This window comes from Rhincodon typus, chromosome 24 (assembly GCF_021869965.1).
Source record: "Rhincodon typus isolate 14 chromosome 24, sRhiTyp1.1, whole genome shotgun sequence".
NCBI classification, from domain to species: domain Eukaryota; kingdom Metazoa; phylum Chordata; class Chondrichthyes; order Orectolobiformes; family Rhincodontidae; genus Rhincodon; species Rhincodon typus.
This window is the reverse complement of record NC_063355.1, coordinates 30,844,418-30,860,003: the sequence shown is the minus strand read 5'-3', so window position 1 is coordinate 30,860,003 and position 15,586 is coordinate 30,844,418.

Below are 15,586 nucleotides of genomic sequence, written 5' to 3'. Positions count from 1 at the left end.
GCAGGGCCATCATGCAGCAGACAATAAGCCTGCTGAAGGTGAGGTTCCAATGCTTGGAATGGTTTGGGAGAGCTTTGCAGTACACTGTGGCCAGATTGTGATGCAAAATCCTAACATGCTGTAGTCTGCACAACTAGTGCAGGGAAAAAGGAAACATGGACTCTAGACAGCTGGAAAATCAGCAGCAGTCTTTTGAAGAATAAGCACCTTCTGCATGAGAGAGAAAATCAAGCAAGACTTAATTAAGATCTAGTCCCAACAGATGTGAGGAAAAGAGTGGCACTCCCTGAGACAGGATTCTAACATAGGATGATGCTAAGGACAGGTAACCTGCGCATCTTGGTGCTTACAGCTGAAGTTACAATGACTGAAAATTGGACAGGTGATAATGTAAAATAGCAACCCATTCACAAATTTGAGCTAGTATTTACAAGAAATGTCCCCTGTGCCACATATGTGTCCTCAGAAATATTTCCTTTCAGTTCCCCTCCCCCTACGTGCACTGTGAAGGGAGGCTCCAAGCTGGCAGTGCTTGGTTTGGTGCAGGCCTAGACTTTAAAGATGGCACTGGTGCTAGAATCCTGGGATATCCCAGTCATGGCAAGAACGTCCATCATTGCTGAGTTGATGATGGCATGACCAGGGTGACATAAAAGCATGATGCACAGCTAATGAGCTGATCTGCAAAGAATAGAATAAGAAAACCCGCTAGATCTCATGGAGAGAAACGCTTCTTGAAACTCCTGGAAACTGATTTTAAATTGATTTCTAATAAGATTCAACATTTCCAGACCCCCACCACCACCACCACCCACCACCACCAACACCCCCCGCCGCCCCCATTATAAATGGGAGACGTCTTTCTGGATTCCTCTATGGTGGAAATCTTCCTGTTGCACTGTCAAACTCCCTTAGAATGTTATACGTTTCAATAAGATAACATTTTATTTTTCCAAATATCGATCCATGTGCAGTAAATAACAAACATACTTTAGAATAGGAGTCAATGGGATAGGTTCCAAAATTGTAATATCCACAAATATTGTTTTAGTAAATGTAAGGGATATTAATGGAATACGGTGCATTAACATTTCCATTTTACTTCATTTTGTATTGATTTTAATTTTCTTTTGTTATCTGTTGAGGAAGTTTACAGCAGGAGTGGTGGGTTTAAAAATGATAATTACCATCACAATCTATTTCAATATTACCTAGACAGTAGTAATTTGTCTGAGTTTTACACCAATTGTGCTGTAATGTTGTCAGCCTTTGTTGAGGTTTATGACCCGGTAGTATGCTTGGTTTGTTGTTATCTTGGATGAATGGTTTTAGTTGAGCAAACAGCCACAGAAGCAGAGGAAGCAGAACACAGCTCGGATGTAGGAAATTGATTTTGAGTACAATAAAATCGATATTTTAAAATCAGAAGAGTGTGAGGAATCTTAATGACATAGCTTGTCAAAACCTCCTGCTGTGCAGTTGTGTATTCCATGGCTGACAAGGTGCACAGAATGTTTTGCATGGGTAATTGAATTCAAGAACGCAGAGTGTGATTTTACGGTAGATCCAACCTGATTAACCTTTCCTCATAAAATAGTCCTGTATTCCTAGATATGAGTGAAGTTAACCTTCTGAGCCACCTCTAATGCAAGTTTATCCTTTCTTAATTTTATACACAGAAATATAACTGAGATATCAACAATGCCTGGTACAATTGTAGCGAGACTTCCTTACTTTTATGCTCCATCCCTTTTGCAATAAAATGCAACATTCCATTTGCTTTCCTAGTTATTAGCTGTACCAGCAAGTTACTTTTTTTAATAATACATGTACAAGGACGCTGAGATCTATACTACAGTGTTCTGATTGTCTATTCTTCCTGCCAAAGTGGACAATCTCACATTCACAGAACAGATAAAAAGTCATTTGTTTGAAGCATTACCTCCACTTCTGTCCAGAGATGCTCCCTGACCTGCTGACTTATCTAATTGTTTTTTATCGGTTTTCCATATTTTCCCACACCATGCTCTGCCTACCACTATTTTGCTTGTCATATTACCTATCTATTTCCCTTTGCAGACTTTTGCATTCTCCTGACCACTTGTTTTCCTACTTATCTTTGTATCATTTACAAATTTAGCTCCAACATAGTTGGAGCCTTGGTCTAAGTTGTTAATGATTGTAATTAGTTGAGGCCCCAGCTCGGATTCCTGTGGCACTCCACTACTCACAGTTTAGCAATCTAAAAATGATCCATTCATCCAACTCTTTGATTCCTGTTAGTTAGCAATCCTGTACCCATGTTACTATATCACCCCTGATACCATGAGCTTTAATCTTGTATAGTAATCTTTTAAGTGGCACCTTCTCAAATGCCATTTCAAAATTTAAATACACTGTATAGATTAGTTTCCATTTATCTACTCTACTTGTTAAATCCTCAAAGAACTCTAATAAATTTGTTAAATGGAATTTAACTTTCACATTACTATGTTAACTCTGCTTAATTATATTGCGACTTTTTTTAAATGCCCTGCAATTACCTCCTTAAAAATAGAGTCCAGCATTTTCCCAATGATAGATGTTCATCTAACGGGCCCATAGCTTCCTGCTTTCTGTCTCCCTCCTTCCTTGAAAGAAGGATTTACGTTTGCAATTTCCCAAATCACAGAATTCTCACAGTGCAGAAAGAGGCCATTTGGCCCATCAAAGCTACACTGACCCTCTGAAGACCAGCCGAACTAGACCGACCCTGTCCCTGTAACCCAATGTTTACCGTGGCTAACCCAGCTAGACTGCTGGACATTACAGGACAACTTTGCATAGACAATCCACCTAACCTGCAAGTCTTTGGACTGTGGGGGGAAACCAGAGCACATGGCGAAAACATATACAGATGTGGGGAGAATGTACAAGCTCCACACATGCAGTCACCAAGGTTGAAATTGAACCTGGGTCCCTGGTGCTGTGAGGTAGCAGTGTGCCTCCTCAGCTAAGGTCTTTCTACAATCTAGGAGCTTTGAAAGTTTACAACCAACACTTCCGCAATTAAAATCAGAAATTGGTGTAAAATCTCAGCAGGTCTGGATGGATCTGTGGAGAAAAAGCAGAGTTAACATTTCAGATTCAGTGACCCTTCTTCAGAACTTTCTGTTCCTTTTCTGAAGAAGGGTCATCAGACCCGAAATGTTAACTTTGCTTTCCTTCCACAGGTGCTGCCAAACTAGCTGAATTTTTCACAGCATTTTCTGATTTTGTTTCCGATCTCCAGCATCCACAGTTCTTTGGATTTTTGTTTAATGCATCCACAATTTCTGCAATCAATTATTTTAAGATACTAGGCTGTCAAGTCCAAAACTTATCAGCTTTTAGTCACTAAATGCTGTTCCTTCGCTAGTGGTAACAATTGCTTTAATTTCCTCCCCATCCCCTTTTGCCTCTTAGTTTTCTCCTAAACTTAGGATCCCAGAGGTGGTTGGGATGGAGGTCACAGAGACAGGGAGGGGTAAGGCTGTGCAAAGGTTTGAAAACCAAGATGAGAATTTGAAAATTAAGACTTTCCTGGATTCAGAGCTGATGTAGGCCAATGAACACCAGGCTAATGGGTGAATATGACTTGGCACGAGGTGGGATATAGACAGCAACAATTTGAATGAGGTCAAGAGGGTAGATGGAAGATGGGGAATGGTCAAGAAAGCATTGAAATCATCAAGCCTAGAGGTAGTAAAGGCATGCATGAGGATATTGCTGCTAAATACAGAGGCAGTAATGGAGATGGGCAATGTTATAGAGTTTGAATTAGATTAGTGAAGGAACACCTATATGATTGGAAGCTCATTGCTGTGTCACGTATGACACCATGGTTACAAATGATCAATAAAGCAAAGAACTGCAGATACTGAAGATCTGAAACAGAAACAGGAATTGCTGGACAAACTCAGCTGGTCTGGCAGCACCTATGGAGAGAGACAAATAGTTTGTTTGTTTACTCAGGCAGTGGCTAGGAAACAAGGCTTATATTGGGGACTTAGGAGAATGGTTTTAGTTTTGCAAATATATAGTCACAAGAAATTCCTGATCAACAATATATATCAGACCAACAGTGTGACAAAACAGAGGCAGCGGAAGGCTTGATGGAAGTTAAAGTACATAAAGGAATATCTTTCTAATTGTATGTGGTGATGTTTAGGGTAAACAGATTCTTCTTCTTGACTACATCCTGAATCTTTGGATGTTGGTCTGGCTCTGATGTAGTCACGTGCAGTTTATGTGCCTTCAGTTATTGAATGTCTTCAGTCACCCTCTATGCTTTTTCAACCGGTGAAGTAGACTTCTCAGACTCTTTGACAGGTTATAGAAAGATTGCTGCCCATCCAGTATTATCTCTGTCACTGGCATTAACTGGTCTGATAGCTGAAGTTTATCAATGAAAGGTTAATGAATAGGCTCAAGTGGGTTGTGCTTCTCATTCTTGATCTTAATATTGACTACTTCCTACAAGTTTTGCTAGGTTTTATCTTCTGACCTGTCTTCAATAATGACAGGAATGTTTTCCAACCTTGTCCTGTCTAATTGTAGATTTCACAATGAATTACAAGGTCTTCAATTTCTCTTAAGATTTCTGGCCACCACACCACACACTGAGCCCTGGCTAGACACCCAAGTAGTTTTTCAGAGTGCTGTCTTAAAAAGCTTAAGGCTGACTCACTCGGGCATGCTCGAATAAACAATCGGCACTTATACCTGAGTATCGTGTCAGATTGTGAAATCACACCATAGAAATGTTGGTTTAGTTGACAGGATATCATGTTATGTTACTCTGCAAATAGTTGAGTATGTTTAATTTACTGCCATAGGTTGAGCAATTAGCCTTACTGGGTCAGCATGGGGGAGAACCAAAGATTCTAAAAGAGGGATCAGGACAGCAACTCCAGGTAAGGAGGCAGAATCACACTGGTAGGATAGAAAACCAAAGCTATGCAGATAGGCCAGACAGCTAGAAGTTGTAGTGAAACAGATGAGCTGAAGCCATGCAGATTGGGAAATGAAGACTGCACAGGGCAGATGAAAATCTGAAAGGAAGACGTTAAAAAGAGAAAACCAAAGGGCACTAAGAAACAGAATGAAAGTGGTGGATAGGCCTCTGCCACTGATGGGGAGGAGGAAATTGGCAAAGTTTAGAAGCCAAGTATGTGAAATTTCCACCATCATAAGCAGGTATGACATCACTTTACCACCATGTAAGGGAAAATGAATCCCTATGACCATAACAACGAAAGAAACAAGGACTAAAAGAAGGAAAGCTAAGGGTGAATGGGAATATCATTGCAGATGGATTTAGATTAGGGAACATGTTTTACAGGATGAGTGATTAAGGAACATTTGTTAAGTACTGGTAATAAAACAAAAGTTCCACATCCACTACCTGCAGAGCACAGGCAAGGTTGAGTCAATGAATAGGACATGAAAGAGAGCATTAGCTAAAGCCATTCAAAGACAGGGTGGGGATGAACTAATCTGTTGTCTAGTATCCTAATGGGTCTCAGAGCAACACCCAGTAGAGCAATTGAATCAACTCCATTTGAGTTAATAACAGGAAGAGCTTTGAGATTGCTAGGGATATTGTGACTAGGTAAGGATGGCAGTTTCCTTCCCTAAAGGGCATTAGTGAACCAGATGGGTTTTTCCGACAACCGATAATGGATTTATGGTCATCATTAGATGAGTAATTCCAGATATATATTGAATTCAACTTCCACCATCTGCCATGGTAGGATTTGAACCCTGGTCCCCAGAACATTATCTGGGTCTCTGGATTAACAGTCCAGCAATAATACCACTAGGCCATTGCCTCCTCATTAGGTGATAATAACGATTTGCAATATTTGCTCCTCAGTGGGAATGAAAGGGAAGGGCTACTGGAAGCATTGGATGCTAGTTTGTGTTATTTATTTGCAGAATGCAGGTGCTGCCTGCTGGCCAGCATTTATTGCCTATCCTTAATTGCCCTTGAGAAGGTGATGGTGAGCTGCCTTCTTGAACAGCTGCCGTCCATGTGTAGGTAGAAAAAGATGTAATTCCACCATCTCCCATGGCAGGATTCAAACCTAAATTCCCAGAATATTACCCAGATTACTAGTTCAGCAACAATACCACTAGACCAACACCTTCCATCTAATTGAAGCATGTTACTAACTGATTGAAACTTTCCAGGATAATCACAGATTTAATTGAATCATGTTGACCATGGCATTGGCAGACATTGTCAGATACTAACTGTCTCCTCTCCTTGGATAGACAAACAACTGTGACATTGAAAAGTAATTATGTGAAGCTTGGCTGCAGTGCCACCATGCATGTCTATAACTGGGAAGAAATGTTTCAATACCAACTGCAAGGATGAGCTGCATTCCAAAGCAGTTTGGTGACAGGACAAGCAGAACTGGAAAAGTTAATGGGAGAGTAATAGGTATGACGGCAGGGCAATGAAGCTCTCACAACGCTAGCAATGACAATTGCACTCACCACCCATCGTACTGCAACCACATTCCCCCAGACAGAGTGGTGAAGAATCAGAGGCACAACCCACCTTGTCCAGCTCTAAATCCAGGACCAGGAAATGGACTAGTGTTGGTGATAAATGATCAAAGTTTATATGATAATGTACGTCATGGGTTGGTCCCAGTCATTCTAAAAATATCCAGTATTGGCCTGCCTGAGTGCTATTTGGTTTAGAACTAAACATTGTATGCAGCTCTGGTAAACTAAGTGGCAACACACCTAGATTGGTCTGACAGTGGAGGGTGGCCAGTGGCTACAACTCCTATTCACAGAAAGAACATAGTCTGCTAAAGGGCGTCACCACAGCATTTAACGTACAATCTCAGTCATAAATTTGATTGATTTGGTAACAGTGCACCAAAAGGTCTAGATCTTTAGTTCTCATGTTAAGAAAATTCTGGAAAAGGAGCAAGGGATTCCTGTTCAGACTCCTCAGTATACATCAAGACTTGACATGGTAATTCCAAGCTTGGCCACTGTAAAATAACATTAATTAATGTTGGAAAACATCTCTCAGACAATGTTACCAGGAATGATGTCTGCAGTACTTATGGATCATGGATGTTCGAGTAGACTCACGAAAACGTGGGACAATTTCTTGAGGGTGTGGTGCCCTTGTGGATAATAAATGTGGATTTATTTAACCTGTCGTGGCATAATAATGGTCTGACTGACCACCAGCTCATGGGTTTAATCTGCGTATATTAAACTGATGTAGAATATGATGTGAATGATAATATGTTAATCATCATTGTTTTGGCAATCCCAGAGTCAACATGCATTAAGACATTAAATAGACTTGAGCATATTGGGATAATTAGAGGGGATTATTACATCATTATCTCAGATGCAACAGGAACATGTGTCTGAGGAGTGTTGTATGTCTTGAATATAACTGTAATCCTAACTGGGTTTGAAACATGAAGGATGACACTTCAGTTAAATCTGTATGGGGTAATGCAGAGCTGAAGACAGTCACTAAGGAAGGACTCGTGGCTGTGAAAGTGAATTTTAACAAATGCATTATGCAACACTAGCAGGGAGATAGAAAACAATGAAGGTGAAGAAATCAAAAGATTAAAACGGAAATCCTGTTAGAGAGAACAGCAGAACTTCTTCAAACTGGACACTCCTAGAAGAGAAATTGCAGTGAATTAAAAGCAAAATGCTGTGGGTGCTGGAAATCTGAAATAAAAAGAGCTGGAGAAACTCTGCAGGTCTGGCAACATTTTAAGAGAGAGAAAAACAGACTTAACGTTTTAAGTCCAGTATAACTTTTTCAGTATTGAAAAGTGTTGGAAAATGCTTTTGATATATTTTTGACAGGAATGGGGGAGGAGCAAGAGGGTAGATAATGTATAAGCCCAGTTCCAAAATCAAAGGGATTGTTAGTGGTGGTGAAAGAGGAACAGGGATGTAAAATGTAAGTAAATCAAGATGTGAAAGGGTGAAAAAGGGTCATCTATACTAAGAGAAAAGTAAGACAAGGCTGTAAGGGTGTGGGGGCTGGGGTGGGAGGGGTGTAAAGTAAGGAAAATGGAGAATAGACAAAGACAACAGATTTGTTTTTCTGTAGGGACACAAGTGAATCATTTGGGTTTAATTGTCATTAGATTTTAAATTCCTGATGTTCAAAACATTGAATTCCACTATGGTCATGTTCAAACACAGCATTTCCTTAGTCTCTGGATTACTAATCCAGCACAATAACACTGCATATCATCTATCTCTACAGAGGATCTTTGTAGTTGGGAATTCAGGAAGAAGTCCCAAAAGTAGTTGGATTGTTCTGTGCAGTTAGGAGTCAGGACGATGAGTGAGGAACTAGTTAGTATGGCTGAACAAGATGAGATCTCAGGAAGAAATCCATCAGCAGTGCAAGCTTGGTGAAGCTAACTGTCTGTGAAGAGATAAAGTTTTGCCAATAAGTGCTGGTGTGCAATTTCCAGAATCCAAGCAAGCATAGACCACAGGGAGAAAGGTGAAATACCAGAACTTGAACAGTGCAGGATGGAATGTTTCTTGAGTGAGTCCCTGGGCTAGATTATTAACAGTGAAAGATTGGAATTACATGTGAAGTTTTAATTAGATTTGATGACCCACCATATTATTATGGTCTGATCGGGAGGGGCCTAACTGCAAAATCTGTGGAATCTGTCTTGAATGCATTTGCTATTTGAGGTGTTCTGTGGAGTGTTCAACCATAGTTTGCCGTACCCATATTTGCCATAGGCTAATCTAGATGTTACAATAAATTTTACATATGTACTGGAGATTATATTATTGTTTGTACTTTGTTTCCTAATGTTTATGGCTGTTCATTTAAGACCATGGAATCTCAAGTCTTTATTCTCTTACTAAAGACCTGGGATTGCCCACTTATTCAATTTAAAAATACTAAGCTCTAGCCAGATCCTAACATAAATTTGGTGATATGGTTGGCATTACAACATCAGACACTGACAACCGGGGGAACAGTTGCTAACTGCTGTAACTTCTGGAGGCTGACTGTTTGGAAAAGGAGAGCAGAAACAAAAGGTTTAACTGGCCACAAAGATGGCCCAGAGAAATCTGAAACCAGTGACATGTGCACTCCTCATCACATTATTGTCCTCTGTAGCAAATGCAGCAGAAAATATTATGCCACTGTGGCGCTCCTGAGCCACACAAAGCAATTGTTAGCAGAATTGACCATCATGGCACAACCACCATCTAATGAAATGGAAGGAAGCCATCAGTATTTTAGTTTACAGTTTTATCTTGCTATGATTCCTGCTGGTGTTATTACCAGACAGGGTTGATCTCAGATTGTAATCTGGTTTGATCAATCATATTTTGTTTCTGTTTTATTTAGTGGCGTGGTCTCTCTGAAACACAAACACACAGAATCATATAGTATAGAAGAGCCCTCCAGCCCATCGAGTATGCACTGACAAAAATCTACTTCTAATTTACACGTCCCATTTTCCAACAATTGTCTCACAGCCTTGAGCGTTATGACATTTCAAGTGTGCATCTGAGTACTTTTTAAAAGGTTGTGAGATTCCCTCTATTATCTCCCATGCAGTACATTCCAGATTCTCACCAGCCTGGGTGAAGAAAAATTCCTCAAATCCCTTCTAAGTCTCCAGCCTTTTACTTTAAACTTATACCCATTGTTATTGGTCCTTCAATGAAAGGGAACACCTGCTTTCTATTCACTCTGTTCATGCATGTCAATCTGATACACCTCAATCAGGTCCAGGCTCAGCCTCCTCTGCTCCAAAGAAAACACTTCATCTGATGAAGGAGTAGCACTTTGAAAACTTGTGATTTCAAATAAACCTGAGTTTATTTGAAGACATAATGAAGAGGATTGATGAGGGCAGAGCAGTGAACGTGATCTATATGGACTTCAGCAAGGCATTTGACAAGGTTCTTCATGGTAGACTGGTTAACAAGGTCAGATCACTTGGTATACAGAGAGAACTAGCCATTTGGATGCAGAACTGGCTTGAAGATAGAAAGTAAAGGGTTGCTTTTCAGACTGGAGGCCTGTGACCAGTGGTGTGCCAAAAAGATCAGTGCTGGGTCCACTAATTTTTGTCATTTATATAAATGATTGGGATGTGAACATAAGCGGTATGATAAGTAAGTTTGCGGATGACACCAACATTGGTGGTGTAGTGGACAGCGAAGAAGATTAATTGAGTACAACGGGACCCTGATCAGATGCACCAGTGGGCCAAGGAGTGGCAGATAGAATTTAATTTAAATAAATGTGAGGTGCTGCATTTTAGAAAGGCAAATCAGGTCAGGACTTATACACTTAATGGTAAGGTCCTGAGGAGTGTTGCTCAACAAAGAGACCTTGGAGTGCAGGTTCATTTTTCCTTGAAAGGAGGGACACAAGTAGACAGGATAGTGAAGAAGGCATTTGGTATGCTTGCCTTTATTGGCCAGCGCATTGAGTATAGGAGTTGGAGGTCATGTTGCAGCTGTACAAGACATTGATTAGGCCACTTTTGGAATACTGTGTTCAATTCTGGTCACCCTGCTACAGGAAGGATTTTGTGAAACTTGAAAGGGTTCAGAAAAGATTTTCAAGGATGTTACCAGGGTTGAAGGGTTTGGTCTAGAGGGACAGGTTGAATAGACTGGGGCTGTTTTCCCTGGAGCATCAGAAGCTGAGGGGTGACCGTATAGAGGTTTATAAAGTCATGAGGGGCATAGATAGGATGAATAGCCAAGGTATTTTCCCCAGGCTAGTGGAGTCCAAAACTAGTGGGCATAGGTATAAGTGACAGGGGACAGATTTAAAAGGGACCCAAGGGACAACATTTTCACGCAGAGGGTGGTGCATGTATGGACTGATCTACCAGAGGAAATGGTGGAGACTGGTACAATTACAACATTTAAATGACATCTGGATGGGTATACGAATAGGCAAGATTTAGGGGGATATGGGCCAAATGCTGGCAAATGGGACTACATTAATTTAGGATATCTGGTTGACATGGACAAGTTGAACTGTAGGATCTGTTTCCATTCTGTACAGCTGTATGACCATGACTAAACCTTGCCTCTTAATGTGGATATTATTTCTTCCCTTCAGAATTTTCTCCAATAGTTTCCCTACCATTGATGTGAGACACACTGGTCTGTAGTTCCCTTGTTTATCCAAGCCACCCTTCTTGAAAAGTGGAGCCACATTTACTGTCCTCCAGTCCTCTAGCACCTCACTGGTGGCCAGGGAGGAATTCAGAACTTAGTTAGAACTTCTACAATTTTCTCCCTTGTCCCCCACAGCAACTTGGGATACAACTCATCTGGACCTAGGTATTCATCCATTTTTAAGCATGCCAAAACCTCCAATACATCTTCACTTTCTATGACAAACTGCTCAAGGACCACACACTCCCTCTTCCCTACATACTCCTTCTCCAAAGTGAAGACAGATGTAAAGTACTCATTTATCACCTTGCCAATGTCCTCGAGCTCCATGCACAGATTTTCCCTTGGTCCCTCATGGGCCCTACTCTTTCCCTGGTTATCTTCTTCCCTTGATATACTTACAGAATATCTTGTGATTCTCTCTAACATTACCCATCATTGTTTTTGTCATGCCCCTCTTTGCTTCCCTAATTACTTTAAGTCCACCCCTGCATATTGTATAGTACACTAGGGCCTCTGTTGATTCAATCCCTTTGTATCTAAAGCTTCTCTTTTCCTTCTTATCCAGTCCTAAATATTCCTAGACATCCAGGATTCTCTGGGCTTGTTGCTCCCACATTTCACCCTAAAGGAAACATGTTGGGCATGTACTCTTGCCAGTTCCATTTGAATGCCACCCCCAATGTTGTGTTGTAGATATATCCAGAAGGATCTGTTCTTAGTCTATTTTAGACAGATTATTTTAATAAAATGTGCTTTCCCCCATCCAAAACCCTTTTTGTAGACCATCTTCTTCCTTTTCCATAACAAATTTAAAACGTACTGTGTTGTGGTTACTATCACTGAAATGTTTTTACTACTTCCTTGAAAATCTGTCTCATTTTATTCCCCTATAGATTTGGTTTTAAGCATAAAACAGAAATGTATTACATTAAAGAGATGAACATAAAATAGATTACCAAATTATTTACTTTTAGCACAATTTGAAAGATTTTCAAAACATACAGTAAAAGTACAATCCCATTTAATTCCAAATCCTAAGAATAGTGGCAAATATTGAGAAGGATAGCATTAGATTACAGGAGGATATAGACAGGCTGATAAGTGGCAAATGAAATTCAATCCAGAGCAGTGTGAGGTGATGCACTTGGACAAGACAAACAAGGTAAGGGAATACATGATAAACACTGGTAGGTAGAATCCTGAAAAACAACATGGATCAGAGTGATTGTGATGAGCATGTCCATTCGTCTTTTAAGTAGTGGGACAGGTAGATAAAGTGACTAAGAAGGCATATGGGGTACTTGTCTTTATTAGCCAAAGCAGAGAGTTTAAGAGCAGGGAGGTGATTCTGGAAATATATAAAACATTGATTAGGCTACAGCTAGACTCTTGAGTGCAGTTCTGGAATCTACATTATAGGACAAATGTGATTGTACTGCAGAGGGTGCAATTTACCAGGATTTTGGATGGGCTAGAGAGTTTTAGTTATGAAAAGAGGTTGGATAGACTGGGGTTGTTTTTGCATCCAAGCAAAAAAAAATAGTCTAAAGGGTAGGGGATGGTGGCATGATTGAGATGAATAAAGTTATGAGGGGTAAGGACTGGGTAGACATGAGGGAAATTTTCCTCTTGGTGGTGGGACATAGATTTAAAGGTAAAGAGCTGGAGGTTTAGAGGGAATGTGAAAGGTTGTTTTTCACCCAGAGGATGGTGGGAATCTGACTTAAATGCATGGTACAGGCAGAACCCTTGTATCATTTAAGTAGTATCTATGTGTACACTCGCAATGCAGGACATGCAACACTAATGGGCCAAGTGCTGGAAAATCAAATTAGAATGGCTAGGTAGTTGTTTTTGACCAGCAGAGGCTTAGTGGGCCAAAGGCCATTTTCTATACTGTAGATTTCTTTGACATCATGACCATCACTTCATAGTATTCAGCACCAGAGAGAATGAATTGCCTTTTCTATCACATTTAAAGGTTTGACTTGACTGTTTCGTTCAATTTCCGGTCTTGAGAGTTTGACAGTCTCTTCCTTGATTATTCACACAACTGAATTTAGACACTCAGTTTCAAATAACCCTTCTGGAATTCTAACCAAACACTTCTGGTCTGGAACTTTCATATTTTCCTTACACTGAGGTAGACTATTTCCCAAATGTTCTGAACTACCCCTTTACTTCACGAGAAACTGTTTTCTTACATTTAACTCCAACCATGTCTTCATTGAACTGACCCAAAAGCTTTCCCAGTTATGAGATTTCTCCAAAAGTAAAATCTCTGATTCTTCTAAACTTAAAGCAAATATGTTTTTCAAAGTTTACTTTGTCCAAACATAAAACTTTACAATGCAAACAAATTCCCATTATCATTCCAGGAACATTTTCTCTCATATTGTTTAAAAAATGTAATGGCTCCAGAAACACAGACAAATTAGTCATCAAACCAGTCATAAACTCAATCTAAAACCCACACACCAATAGATAAAAATCTAAACTCAAAAATAAACTATATTGACATATATTGTTCTGTAAATCACACACCTTACCTCACAATTTATAAAAATCTTTAAATAATCTATTTAAACTGATAAAATGACGTAATATTTTCTATCATCCATAGTGGCAGGAAATACTACGGGTATCCTACAAATGCCTGAGTGAACATTTTGCACCTCTTAAAGTTAATATTGGTGGAAGTTGTGGTTCAGTTGGTAACTCTCACCTCTGAGTCACAAGGTACCTGAAATAACTCCACATAGGCTAGTATCCTGTCACCAAGTCAGCCTTTATTAACACATGCATAGTACTTGACACTGGTCTAACTTCCTCAGAGTCAGCTCTCAGAATGAGCAGTACCTTTGGCAGTCCTGTTTATATCTGTCAGCTAAGGCTTCCTGATTGGACTAGGTTAATAGCCCCAGTCAGGGAGCTCACATTTTATGAGGCCCACCTGGCTGATCTCATTATAATCACTACCATACCATTGAGGGCTTCAGTACAAAAATCAAGATAGACACTCTAGTATAGGATTGAGGGAGTGCTGCACTGCCAGAGATGCTGTCTCATGTATAATCTGTTAAACCAAATTTCCATTGGTTTTACTTGAGTCAATGTAAAAGTTTCCATGACTCTATTTTGAGGAAGAGCTGGGGAATAATCCCTATTGTCCCTGTCAATATTTATCCCTCAATCAACAAATAAAAAAGATTATTTAATCATTATCACATTGATGTTTGTGGGAGTTTACTGTGCGCAAATGAGTTGCTGTGTTTCCTACATTGCAAGATGATTACAGTTCGGGAGTTCTTCATTGGCTGTAAAACACTTTGAGACACTTGGTGGTCGTAAAAAATGCAAGCATTCTTTTTAATTGTTGGCTGTTACAGTGGATGTTCTGTAGATTTCTTGTAAGTATTTTATTATAATTGGATGAATTATTAGTCTTGCACTGTATCATCTGCAGAGACTGAATTTGATGCTTTCCTACCACAGCCAATTGAAGGAAAGAACGTTGAGCTGTTTATAATAGAAAAGCTGAACTACAATGATATTCTTGTTTACTCCGATTTAGGGGACCTTGCAGCTGATTGTTGCTCTCCTCAGTAAAAGTGCTAACCAGTCTGCAAACTTCCATTTTCTTGTGGTTTACCTTTAGGTTAAGCCTTTATTGATTACATTCTGGATTTTATGGCCATAAAGCAAGTTGCAAACCCTAAGTGTACATAAAATATGACACAGTGTATCAAGGTAATCTGTCTCATCACCAGTTTCTGATATTATGGAAGGCAAGCTGGTGTTGAAATTGGAAGCCTGCCAGCTGTATTAAAAGAACCAACTAATTGACAAACTATCGGGCTTGAAAAGGAAGACACAAATGTATACAGGTTTTTGTTGGGCACTGCGTTTTCAGGCATCCAAAAGTTTTGGGAGTGTTTTGTATCAAGTCTTAGTCGGCTGCAATACGAGAAAGAAAAGGCCTGAGAATGCACCACGGTTGCATGTAGCAGCAAGGATAGCCAATAAAGGTGGCAACATCAATATATTTTCTGACTTCAGTTATTCTCTGTTTTCAGCTGCTGCAAGCAATGAGAAAAATGAGAGGTTAGGGGATCTTTGGTTTGATGGCCATGACTGACTTCTGTTCACAGCTTAACAGTCGATGGCTCAGCCTGGACGTCTAATTTGTGTGCCTAACCACCCTTTGCAACTCTGATTGCCCATCCAATGCTTGGCTAGCGATGCTGAGAGAGCAGAGGACTGGAACGAGTGGACTACCCCAGCAAAAAACCATAACATCCAGTCCTAACTTTGAATACCGTCTGGAGAATGTTTTGCTTTAACTAGACAGCAGCACCTTGGATTGACT